Source organism: Bactrocera tryoni, chromosome 5 (assembly GCF_016617805.1).
Source record: "Bactrocera tryoni isolate S06 chromosome 5, CSIRO_BtryS06_freeze2, whole genome shotgun sequence".
Lineage (NCBI taxonomy): Eukaryota > Metazoa > Arthropoda > Insecta > Diptera > Tephritidae > Bactrocera > Bactrocera tryoni.
The window spans coordinates 24,525,598-24,539,493 of record NC_052503.1 but is presented as its reverse complement, the minus strand read 5'-3'; the positions used below and the strand labels follow the sequence as shown (position 1 = coordinate 24,539,493).

The 13,896-nt window shown below is 30.8% G+C and overlaps 1 protein-coding gene across 1 annotated transcript in view; it reads left to right on the top strand.

Annotated features, from left to right (window-relative positions):
• Positions 1-224: 224 nt before the first annotated feature.
• The window catches only part of LOC120777642 (CD82 antigen), a 127,982-nt gene continuing 114,310 nt past the window's right edge, over positions 225-13,896 (top strand). Inside the window, exon 1 of the mRNA XM_040109094.1 lies at positions 225-543. The gene's annotated coding sequence lies outside the window, so the exon portion shown is untranslated. The remainder of the gene's footprint in view (positions 544-13,896) is intronic.

Below are 13,896 nucleotides of genomic sequence, written 5' to 3'. Positions count from 1 at the left end.
TTTGATCGAAGGAAACAAATCAAAAAAATTAAAAAAGAAATCAAAAAAGTAAAAACAGCTGAAATTCATGAAAGTGCGCGCAAAGAGCCAATAACAAAAAAAATACGCAAGAAAAAATTTGAAAAGTGTTTTGAGCATACATATAACAAAGTTCTAACAACAACAACAAAAAACAGAAAATAATACAACAACAAAAATTTGAAAATAATACAACAAAAACAATAAACTAAAAACTACAAAAGTAAAAAACTACGACAACAACAAAAACAGAAAAATTACAGCAACAACAATCAATTCCAAACTCAGTGAAAGCCGGTAGACTACTTAAATGTGCAAAAGAGTTCTACCGCCGTAAGCATTATTGTATAAAATAAATCAAAGTAAACAGGAACAAAGATTCTTCAACGCTAAAACCGAATTTTGCGCGTAGCTCAAGTAACAGCGTGATTATTTTATTGTTTTGTTGTTGGCAGTGAAAGTAGGTGACAGACAGACCCTAATAGCAATTTGGTGTTATTTGCAGATCACGCCGCCGTAAATAATGTAAGTGTGAAATATTTTGTACTCTAACTTATCGAAAACGTGTTTGCGGTGCAAGTGTAGCGAAATCGTTGCCTACAAATTTGTACTTTCAGAAAGAGTTGAGGCACGAAAACGTGCAGAAAAAGTTATTACATTTCAGTTTTTGTGAAAAGTAAATACTTTTTAGCTTGGTTACAATTAAAAAAAACTTTTAAAGAATTTAAAAAATAAGATAAACAAAAACAAACAGGAATTAAAAAAAAATAACTGAAAAAATTTATTAAAAATTTTAAAAAATAAAATTGTAAAAAAAAGTATTTAGAAAAAATTTAAAAAACAATTATTGTTAACAATTTAGAAAACAACATAAACATTTCAAAAAATTATTTTTTGTAAAAAATGAAAAAATAATTAACCAAAAAATTTAAAAATTAAGATCGGAATATATTAAAATTTTTTTTTTTTTATTTATTTATTTATTTTTTTTTATTTATTTATGTTTTATTTATTTATTTTTTTTTATTTATTTTTTATATATTTATTTTTTTTTTATTTATTTTTATTTCCCACCCACAACTTAAAATCCTTTGAAATTAGGCAATCTGCAAAGACCTATAGTTTTTGAGTTGACTTTTCGAATTAGCTACTCGGTTATGAAATGTAGCTTTCGATAATATTTTGAAATAAGTCATTTGAATCAACAAACAACACAAATTATTTCAAAATATTTATATTTACATATATATAATTTATATATTACAAAAAGTATGTATTTTTCTTAAATTTTTCATGTTTGCTCGGTACAAAAAAACATAAATATTTACTGAAGATTTGAAAGGATCGGAACATTCTTTATACGCTTCACTGCATACATATATTTTTATATTCTTGAAACATGTTGCTAAAGAGTTTAATAGTTTTGTTCACCTAACGGTTTTATCAGGTTATATGCATTTATATAAACGATCAGGATGACGAGTTGAAATTCGAGTGACTGCCTGTCCGTCTATCCGTCTGTCTGTCCATCCGATTGTCCGTCTGTCCGTCCGTCCGGGCAAGATGTAACTTAATGAAACTTGGTAACCGCCTTCCCCGACAAAAAAGTACGAGTTCGTAAATAGAAATCGGACTACTGCCACGCCCACAAAACGACATTAACCGAAAACCTATAAAGTGCCATAACTAAGCACTAAATAAAGATATACTTGTATAACTCTATCTCAAAGAGAGGTTGGTAGTGGCAAGGGACACCTGTGAGCAAAAACTTTGAAAAAGTGGACGTGGTCTTCCGTTCTAATAAGTTTAAGGTACATACGTGTACATATATCTCAAACCACCACTTAAGTAACAACCAAATTCGCCTTGCGTAAGTGTTACAAGGACTCCTACCGACAGTGTGAAAATGGATGAAATCGGATGGTAACCCAATTCCACATATAACGTGCTTTTAGAAATGTCTAAAAGTGCGATAAATGAATTACGAAATTCACCAGAGACATTAAATTTTACTCCCTAGATGGAATCAAAGGCGGTAAAGGATCTGATATCAAAATTTAGCAATGGGTTTGGTACCGCCCGCTTTTTGGTGAAAATACGTAACTCGAGACCCTCTCAACCGATTTCAAAGTTTACCAAATTTGGTATGTGGCATTTCTTTGATATTTTCACGTTACAGTATAAAAATAAGTGAAAACGGACCTACTTCACATATAAAATAGTTTTAAATTCAATCTGATACTTTCCTTTCGAGTATACAAACCAAGAAGCAATTAATATAACGGGATAAGACTTTACACGAATAATGCCTTGAAGAGTGCCAAGTATGGCCAAAAATTGTCCAAATCCAAGAAAAACTGTTCAATCGTTAGGTACCGAATATTTGGACTCCAGTACCTACATATAGTTGAAATTTAAAGAGAATATATGTCTATTTGTCGAATTTGTTGACCGTGGCTTTTTTCATTTAAAAAAATTAAAAAAATAGCATCATTAAAAAAATAATAATTTTAAATATAATATGTGTTAAAATTGATCCAGTTCCAACCGACGCTTCTAACCCTCGGATATTCAGTAAATTTCTTTCTCAGAATTTCGGTAAAAAAAACAACCGTTAATTGTTTAAAATAAAAAAAATTATTCTTTAAAAAAAATTTCATTAAAAATGGCGGTACAAATTTCACTGAAATCTACCGATCGGTTTTCGAGTTACAGTAATCATCAGCTTAAAGACACAGTTTTGAGAACAACGCATAACAAACGTTTTGTAATACTTCCTGATATTTTCTAAGCTTAATACTAATTTTTTGAAAGGTTGGCAACTATATTTACATCTTTTTTGATCCCAAAGGTTTGAATTAAATTTCGCATTTGCTATTTATTCTTTTCTTAACTATTCCAGATAATGTTTTCAAGAGTATGGCAACTCTGTTTACATATTTTTTTGATTTAAAAGTTTTAAATTAAATTTCGCTTGTGATATTATTACCTACTCTAGAAAATGTTTCGTTTAGCCAAAAGAAAATATTCTTTTAATTCGCCATTGAAGGCTATTCGGGGTTTCTGAAAAAAAATTAATGAATTTTGATTTCAAAAATATTAAAAACTTATCCCCTTAAATATCAACAAATTAATCTTGAAGTAGCAAAATACTTCATATACTTGTAGTTAGCATTTCTTTGAAAAATTTTGAAGATTTAATTAAACTTAATTATAATCTAAGCAAGTTACTATTAATTCTCCAAATGGCTTCGACCATTCGTCTGCCAAATCGTGTTTTCGTGAGGATTTTCATTTATTTTAAAATATTCCTATGCCTTTTATTTCTATTCATATAAGTATATTTCGTAAAATCTCCGACTTTGCTTGTTCATTTTTTACAAATCGTTTTGAGAAGTTTTCTATTTTATTATATACATATACATATGTATGTACATATGTACTAGAGTATTTTTTGAGATTAGGTAAAAATATGTTTGTATCTGAAAAATATTGACAAATAAATAGATACTCCGAAAAATAAATCAATTATATGATATTTAATAAAAAATAACTTATTTTGAAAAAATAATAATGAAAGGTTATGAGATGGGTTTCCAATGTATATTTAAAAAAAAAAAAACAAAACAAAAAAATAAATATTTTTTAAATTTAGCTAAAATAAATTCCAGTTTTTTTTTAAATACATTTTTTTAATTGTTCTGCATACATTGTATCTTGAATATTTCTTCAAAAAAAATTTAATATTAAAAAAAAAAATTTTTTTAAAAGCCGGGATTTTTTTTTCTTTGAAATTTAGGTGAGTGTCACTATAATCTTTGGTACGCAATACAACTATCGACATCTATCCTATATGTACATGTGAATATACACATACTGTTGCTGCAGTGCACTTCAACACTCTTCCTATCCCTACCGCCACCAGGCCGACTCACATTTTATGACCATTTCTGTGTTGTGCCACTTTTTACGATTTTACAGTTATTCACTTTTTATTTTATACACCTTCGTATTTTTATTACATTTCATTCTGCAATTTCTTGCTGCTTTTTTTTTTTGTTTTTGCAAACTAAAAAGTTTTCTATTTTATTTTTTTTTGATTTTGCTGTCTGCGACTGTGTCATTAGCGGCGAACGATCTCGTGGTACGCATGCGCAAAGCGTGTTTTCTACTTCTTTGTTTGCTTTTGTTGGTGCTTTTGTGCGGCTGCTGCTGCTCCACTACCTTAACAAAACACCTTTTTCAGCGCAACTTAACAACAACAACAGCTTTAGTGCACTTGTCGCCCAGCCAGACTTGCGGGTTTTGCCAGCGTTCTGGTTTCTCTGCGCCTTCGTTACACTGCTTCTTCGGACTTGCTTCAGTCGACTTTTTCTTCTTTGTACTCGCGTCCATTGAGTACAAAATCTCGCTGATCTCGTTATGAGCGCTTCAATAGCCGCGTTTGCTGCTACAAAGCATACATACACTTATAATATAAATATGTACATATTTTTGTATGAGTGTGTTTGTTTGTGTTGAGGCCGGTGTGCGTGCGGCAAGTGTGTTTTTTGCGCAGATCATGCCTGCACTGCAGCTGTGTAACACTTGCTGTGAAAAGTTAAAACCAAAAGTTTGCATCAAAGCTGTCAATTGAGCTTGAAAGTGAATCAAAGGGGCAGCAAGCGAGCGGAGAGCGGAAAGAACGGCGAATTTCACGGTAAAATGCAGAAAAAATCGCAAGCGGCTGAAATCTGTGAGCAAAAGCATGGCAATTTTCCATACTTTTATATTTATACGAACAGCAGTGTGTACTCATTAAGGTGGTTAAATAAATTGCGATGTTTTCGATTAATGAAAGAAACCTTGTGAAAAGTAGAAAGCTAGATTTTAATAAAAAAAAAAACAAATAAATTTTCGGGATCCCGAAAATTGTAATTTTTGGTCCCGAAATTTCGGGATTGTAGAAAATTAAAATAGTATTTCTTCATTAGAAAAATTCATGACAAAAATAATATAATAAATAAAAAAACAACAAATAAAATTTCGGGATCCCGAACATTGTAATTTTTGATTTCGAAGTAGAAATTGATTATGGAAAATTAATTGATGATTATGGAAAATTATTAGACACAAAAATTTGTCACTTCTGTTTATCCTAGTCATTATAAAAAAATTGTTAAGGCAGGACTAAAAAATTACTTTGTTTTTTGTTTCCGAATCCGCTTAATATACCATTATAAGCATTTATATACATACATACATATGTACATATATCGTTTAATATATCTTTGCAACTACAAAAATTGCTTCGAGTAAGCGAGACTGAAAAATTCGCATTATTTTCTTAATGTCTGAGGTGCACCCTAATGAACGAAAAAAATTTAGTCCTCCTGGGGTTGTTGAGAGTGGTGCCACTTAAAAATATTTTTTTCTTTTTTTTAGAACCACCCTAATATACGTATGTATATACATATTCAATATCATTATCACTTTATTTAAAAATTTGAAGTAAACCAAATAAACAATATTTAATGATCATAAGACACTCCTATTCATATTCTAAGTTTATGTGAGTTTTTTAGCAAATATGTAGTAGGGCAACTCAAAGTAGCTAAAACCCTTTGAGCTATTTTAAAGCACTCCACACTGGGAGTTTTTAACTGCAAATGCTGGTCGTTTTGAAAGTAGTTCATGTCGCTTTCAATAATTGAAATTGTTCAGTGAATGTTTTCCCGATAGCTTTCGTTCACATGTATACATATGTATATGTATATATGTACATAGATACTATACATACTTATATGGTATATATGTTGGTACATACTATCATTGCCTTTGTAGTCAACTTTGTGGCAACAACTTTTGAATGTTAATTAACTTGAGTTTTTGCATTCTATAAAGAATGTAAGTGTATAGGGCGAAGCATAAAAGTAAAGCAATAAGACAGGGTTATCTGGATAATTAGCATAAAACAGAATGTGGAAGCAGAACGAGTGAAAAAGAAAGCGGTAAATATATAGGCCAGCTTATGGACTGTGGGATTGCAGCTAACTCGGCGCCGATAATGTAATTAGTGGAGCTAAACAGTGTTTGAAATATTGCTGTTTGCCTTGAAATTGTATTATTCGATTTAGAATTAAATTATAGTATTTTATTCAAACACTTTCTGAAACTAAACGTAGTTTGGCTTTGCTTCACTATGCTCATGAAGCTGTTAGAAATTTATTTTTAAATTTCGTTAAGAATAATTTTCTTACTGTGATACGAGTAATAGGTTTGTAATTTTCTATGTACAAAATTTATATTAAGTAAAATAATCCTCTAATCTTACTACTACCTCGACATCATCCACTTTATATTCGGCTTTCAAAAACTATGGAAACTCTTTTCAAAATTGTAATTTTTTTCATGTATGGAGACAAAAAAGTTTACAAAACAATTACCAAAAATATTTCAGAAAATTACAAGTCAGTGGTCACGAAATTTCGGGATTCTATATTTTTTCATATATTGAGAACAAAAGGCGTTTTAAAACAATTACCAAAAATATTTGAGGATCCCGAAATCACATATTTCTGGTCCCGAAATGTCGGGATTCTATATTTTTTTTATATATAGAGAACAAAAAGTATTTAAAAACAAATTATCAAAACATCCTTCAAAATTCCGAAAGAAAAATTTCGGGATTCTAAAAAATTCGGTTTTTTCCTTAACAAAATTGATGGTAAAGAAATGTGTTTATATATTTAAAAAGCAGAAAATATATAGTACATACATATGTGTGTATATGTACATATATAATTTTTTAATATGTTCAAAAAAATCTTTCAGGATCCCGAAATGACAATTTACTGGTCCCGAAATTTTGGAATTATATATTTATTCTTATATTGAAAAAAAGGCGTTCTAAAAACAATTACCAAAACATCTTTTGAAATTCTGAAAAACAATTTTCGGTAATCTAAAAATATTTCGGGTTTTTTAACAAAATTGATAGTAAAGAAATAATATGAAGAAATAAAAATGTGTTAAGCTATTTAAAAAGCAGGAAAATATATTTTTTGAATATGTTCTGAAAAAATCGCGGAATCCCAAAAATTATTATTTTTTTATATGTTTGTTCAGAAAAAATTTTGGAATCCCGAAAACTACAAGTTTCATATAAAACATATGAAAGAAGAAGCAATAAAATATAATACTCTCAATTGTTCGGAAATCTTTTCGGGATCCCGAAATTTCTAATTTTATATACCATCAAATAAACTGTTTGATTTCGGGAAAGGCAGAAATGTGTCATTTTCGAAAATGTCAAAAAACACTTCGTGATCCCGAAAACTTTAATTTTTGATTTCGGGATTATAGAAAATGAATATAGAGTTCTGTTCTTCTACTTATCATAAAAACCACATGTTGTGCAATGCGAAAAGCAGAAACAGTATTTCGAGGGGGCAGGTCATCATCATCATTGATGTCTCTTAGACTCTCTTATTTCACCTACATATATTTACGCTTATAACATTCAGGGCAACACTAAAAATGATCTTTTAGTTGATTGAGGTTACTTGACATACAATTTCTTCTACAGGGCTACAGGGCTGGTTCAATTTCAATTATTTAATAATCAAATTCTTCAATTACTTTCCATACAAATTGCCAAATTGAACTAGTCGGAATTCCCTTAACCCAAAGAGTATGTATGTATGTATGTATGAAACTTTAAAAATTGTAATGTGATATCGCTGTGTTTACAAGCAGACGTGCGACATAATTGTGCCAATTCAAAACCGAAATCAGAGCGAATTCTCACATATGAATGTATACCTACATACATGACTACTTCTGCCCAGAAATTGATATGCTGACACACAGAATGAATGAATGTACATACATACCATTGAAAGCTTACCATGTTTACAAATAAATGTTAAATAGATATGCATATATGTATGTATGTATATAGAAATATGTACAAGTCGAGCATATGGGTGACTGCGTTTACGCTTATACATACGTACATACATGTTTGGGCAGGTCTACTTTCAGTTTGGTTGGCAACACCAATTACATAACTTTTAAACCTACATACTCATAAATATATGTACATACATATATGTATGTTATGCACATTAAGCATCTCAAAACTTCCGAATTCGCTGCTGCGCCAACTTAAAAGGAAGAGGAAAAAAATTGTCCAAAAAGTAGTTTCTTATATTCAGAATTTTTTTTAATTTTTTTTGCCAAAAAAATATTTAAATATGTATATACCATATACCACTCACTAAATACCTTGTATATATATGTATGTATGTACTTAAATATTCATATATACATATACATATATGTATGTACATATATCATATCATATATAACTTAACAGACGTTATTAATTAGATAGCCACATTTAATATTATATATAGTTTTTATATAAAAAATTTCAAATTAAAATAAAAAATAGCTGAAAATTGTTTCGGGATGCCGAACTTGTTTTTATCAATTCCCAAAATTTCGGGATTTATATTAATAAACAAAAAATTATAGTTGAAGTTTATTTAAAAACTGAATGAAAAGGGTTTCGAGAGCTCGAACTTATATTTTCGGATCCCGAATTTACGCGATTTCCAATAATTACAGAAATTACAATTTTTACATCAAAATTTTCGAAATAAAATAAAAAAAGGTGCAAATTATTTCGGGATCACGAAATTGTTTTTAGCAAATCCCGAAATTTCGGGATTTATATTTGTGCAAAAATTAGAGTTTACGAGTTGAAGGTTATTTCATAACTTAATTAAAAGAGCTTCGGGATGTCGAACTTGTATTCTCGGATCCCGAATTTACTCGATTTTTAATAATTACAGAAATTATAATTTTTACATCAAAATTTTCGAAATAAAATAAAAAAGGTGCAAATAGTTTCGGGATCACAAAATTGTTTTTAGCAAATCCCGAAATTTCGGAATTTATGTTAGTAAAAAATATATACATGTATTTCCGAAAAACTTAATTAAAAGGATTTCGGGATCTCAAATTTGTATTTTCGGATCCCAAATTGACGCGAATTCCAATAATTACAGAAATTATTTTTTACTGTTTCGAAGGTAATGTGAAATATGGCTCAAATGAAGTTACAACTTTCACGTGATTTCGTATTTAATTAGTTGTAAGCTTTAGTTCTGAAGAGCTTAGAGTTAAATTTTTTTACTAACGTCGTTTCTTCGACCACATGTCTTCAGATTTCTAGCGGGTCCCTCCTAGATCATTATTACATCATACAATGTTCGAATTATGCAAGAACCAGAAAATAATTGTTTTAATAATTTCTCTTAGGTTAGGTTAGAATAGGTTTCAGGCCTGATTTCCGATAGATAGGTCATAAGTGCTCAATGCAATATACTAAACATATACGTATGTATATTTCTTAGACTTTCTAGGTTATTTGTCTATACGACCGCCGGATCAAGGTCAATTCTACCGTAGAACCGGCTATTGTGGGAATTGATTGAGGGTCCGCTTTTAATTCTATAGTACAATCTCTGAAAATATTTCATTGCCTCATTGAAATGGTTTCAAATGAGATATCGTCTAGCATACAAAATGTTTGGCGAATATAAGGTCCTTCCTAGAATTTCTTATTAACAGACTCTACTGTTTAGATCTTCGGTGTTTCTGAAATTTCCTCTTTTGCTACTTCCGAGCTTCACACCATTTTCGAAACCTTATTAATGGAGCTTCAAAACTTTATACATATTCAAGTTGGTATTCTTTATGGTATACAACTCCAGCGGCCTTCACGATCTCTATGTAGCTAAGCACTCATACAAGTACTTTGGTTATGGGCATAAAATTTCGGCTGCATTTTTCCGCTTACGTAATATGTGCTATGCCATGCCTGTCTATGCTTCTATATACTAGTGTATGTATGTATGTAAATGGGGTAACATAACTGGGTATACGCAGAGCCAGCATATGAATGAATGCGTTCACTTGTCTCGCTTACCTCGTTGCAGCCAAAAATTTGCGCGCACTAATTTGGGCCACAACAACAACAACACAAAAGCGAGGCGGCGCTTTCAATTTGGCAGCTGAATTGTTTGCACTGCAGTTTATCATGAAGTAATTAAGTGAGCTTGTGGAAAATTTTGACTGCTTGGATTGAAGCGGCGCTCGCGTTTTCTTTGCAATTTTTGCTTTTAATTTTTTTTTATTCCAAAATTACTTTGTTGTTCAAAATCGCTTCAAAGCGCTTGCGGCGCCAACAAAAACAATGTGAACTTTTGTCCGTTTGCATTGACGCCGTGAACTGAGCCGCTCTCCGAAAGCCGCATATTGCAATTTGGACTTTAACTTCGACTAAGATTTCGGCGTTTATTGCTTCGCTTTGCTGGCGGCTGGCGGCTTGCTAATCAAAATCTAAACAGCGTTTAAGCGCATAAAAGATTTTGAATAAAAGCCAAATTTATTCAGCGTGAAATTTTGTTGAAGGCAAATTTAAGGTTACGCGTTGATGATTCGATTGCCCAATCATTTGCAAAATATGGAAAAAAAACTGAAAAATTGTTTGGTAATTTGTAAAGTGGCGGCTACCGTTGCTTGTACCCATGTAATGGCGTAGTTGTTGTAATTTTAGTTTTATTATTACTTGTTTTTCGTAATTAGTACACAAATTTGTTATTGTATTTATCTTATTTGATAAATAAAGAAAAAAAGGTACTTAAAAATCGATGATTCATTTTGAAAAGTTTTGAGTTCCATAGATCCCGTAGTTGATCTCCAGAAGAATCTCGGAAAAAATATGTCAGGTGGAGAGTAAGATTTTTCTGCTTAAAATTATTTCAAATCAAAACTCAAAACAAAAAAAAATTAACAATGAATTAATACAGGTAATGATCGACGCAAAAGTCAAAGCTTGCGTTTTCCAAAAAAAAAGGATTTTTTTGTGGAAAAATTTATACTTCAAGGGTGGCTTAAAAAATCTAAATTATTATCAGAAATCTTATTTCTTTGAACATTTTTTGTCAAATATATCTTATTTGTATATGTACTTTAAGTCGATTGATTCAGTCGTTTCGGAAAAAATTTCCTCATTCGAGCAAAACGCGTTTAAAGTTTTAGAAGCCGACTTCATTAAGTTATACAATTCTTAAAAATATGTTCATATCTCCGAAACTATTTACCGAATAAACTTTGAAATTCACAAGTGGATATAACCCCTTAACCTAATATCGTATACTATAAGTCCATAGCACAGTATGGCAGGCAACTATGTTGCTAATTTTGCATACATGCCCATGGTCAAATAGTTAGTAATGTTAGAAAAGAGCGTAATTACAGATAGAGGGAGAGAGTGAGAGTTCTGGTAAAAACGCGCGTTCAACGCTTCCCCTTGACAGAACTTATATTTCCAGCAGCAATTTTATAGAGAAAATGGTCTAAAGATGATACTTCTCCGAACAGCTGTTTACAAACAAAGTATTTGATGTTCGAGGATAGAATGCGGGTTTTGGCTCTCAGATTTACTTCATCAGAAAAGACTGATAAAATTTGAAGATGAAGAGAGAACTCACGGCTTAGAATATTCTTTACAATGTTATGCTAACATCTATTAATTAGGATTCTACTGAAAGATTGGACAGATTAGTAGGGTTAAGCAACATGTTATTTTAAATGGATGTCAGCATCTTCTCACTTCATAAAGGTATCATACTGTTCACTGATTGGTACGCCTTAGAGGAACATTAATATAAATAGTGGTATGTGAATATTCTCCTACCTTGGTCCTTTGCGATACCAGATGGAGTTCATTTAGTGGGTCTATTAGGAGTGGTTATCCTCTAGGATCCCTGCGCTTGACTCGAATTTTAACAGACTCAGTTAATTTACCGATCATTTTTCTACACTCTCTTCTATCGAGTGTCAATAGAAATTTTGTGGACTTCCGATCTACCATTTTGCACATGATTTTTGCAATTTCGCACCCATGAAGCTCGTTCCAACGGGTTTTGTTTTTCTTTTCCGTGCTTCTGTCCAGATCATAGTATAGACAATGCATGTGTTTCCCAATGTTGATCACATTTTCGGGTGTTAGCCGTACACCTTTCTGGGCTTTTGTGACCTGGCACCCAGTAGAAGTGAAATTGCTTGCTTCTTGATGATCCGACTTTTATAGTGGATGTCATCTACCGTTTAGAGTGGGGTGGCGGGTTATGGTAGTTCTTTCATCTTTGATTAGGAGTTCATATTCGTAATCTCTGCGCTTTGTTAACTGCTTTTTCGAATCAAATTATTAATCATTTTATGGTGTACAGAACGGCACCAAATTAAAACCCTCAACCAATTTCAATATTATGTGAAAATTTTTGAGGTAATACTCAAAATATTAAAAAAAAAAAAATAGATGGTTGCCAATTGTTTGGAAATTTTAAGACGGTAAAATTCATAACAGCAAGAAACATTAGAATATGGATATAAAATCAAAGAGTTTTAAGAAGGCACACAGTGGAAGTAATTTTAAAAACGATTGCCACCTGTTCAATAAATTTAACTCAATAATTAATATGAAAAATTAATTATTGGACATTAAACTGAAAATTTTGCACAATTACTAATAGGCTTACTATTGAAATAATTTTTTGGGTAAGGTTGCCACTTATTTGAAAAAATTTTTTGAACTAAATTGGTAAGAAACGACGTTCTACGATAAGGAAATGACACCATAAATATTTAAAAATTCAGAACTGAAATTATTTTTTTGGAAATATTGCCAGATGTCTAAAAATACTGCTTAAGTGGTATTGAAAATATAATCGAGCATGAATTTTATAATTTCATCATATGTATGTATGGTATATGGCAGAAGTCTGTGTAGACTCAAAGTTCAAATTTTTTTGATTGGCGTTGCCACCTGTTCAAAATATTAAGCTCAGTAATTCATATGTCAAATGAGTTCTTAGACATTCAACTGATAATATGCAAAAAGGCTTACCCTTATAATAATTTTTTGGCGAAGGTTGCCACTTATTTAAAAATCTTGCTTGCACTAAATTGATAAAAAACGAAGTTCTAAGATATGGAAATTACACCTAAAATATTTAAAAGACGTAGAACTAAAATTATTTCTTTGGAAATGTTGCCAGATGTCTAAAAATTCTGCTCAAGTAGTATTGAAAATATAATCGAGCATGAACTTTATAATTTCAACATATGGCATATGGCAGAGGTCTGTGTAGACTCAAAGTTCATTTTTTTGTTTTTGATTGGGGTTGCCATCTGTTCAAAATATTTAATTCAGTAAATGTTTTATAATTGTAATATTGCACTTTAAGCTGAAAATATGAATAAGGGCTTATAATTAAAATAATTTTTTTTTGGGAAGGTTGCCACTTATTGAAAAATCTTGTTTGCAATAAATTGATAAGAAACGATCTTCTACGATGTGAAAATTACACAAAAGATATTTAAAAAGATTCAGGACTGAAATTATTTCTTTGGAAATGTTGCCAGGTGTTTAAAAATACTGCTTAAGAAATACTGAAAATATAATCGACTATGAATCTCAATTTACATATAAGGTAGAGGTCTCTAAGGTCTCAAAGTTCAAAAAAAATTTTTGATTGGAGTTGCCACCTGTTTGAAAATATTTTTTACTACCATAATTTTTTGTATGAAATGAAGAATAAGCACCTTTAATAGGATAGCCATCACAATTTTGCCATCAACAGTATATCGAAAAAGAAATTAACATGCACATTTCTATGTAATAAGTATGAATTATATTTGTCGCTTTATTTTTAATCTCACCACCTCAAATGAAATTAGTCTGTCTGTCACACACCCTCGCCGCATTTAAATTACACACATTTGTGTGATGTCCATTGCCGGCTGCGGAGTTCAATTCAT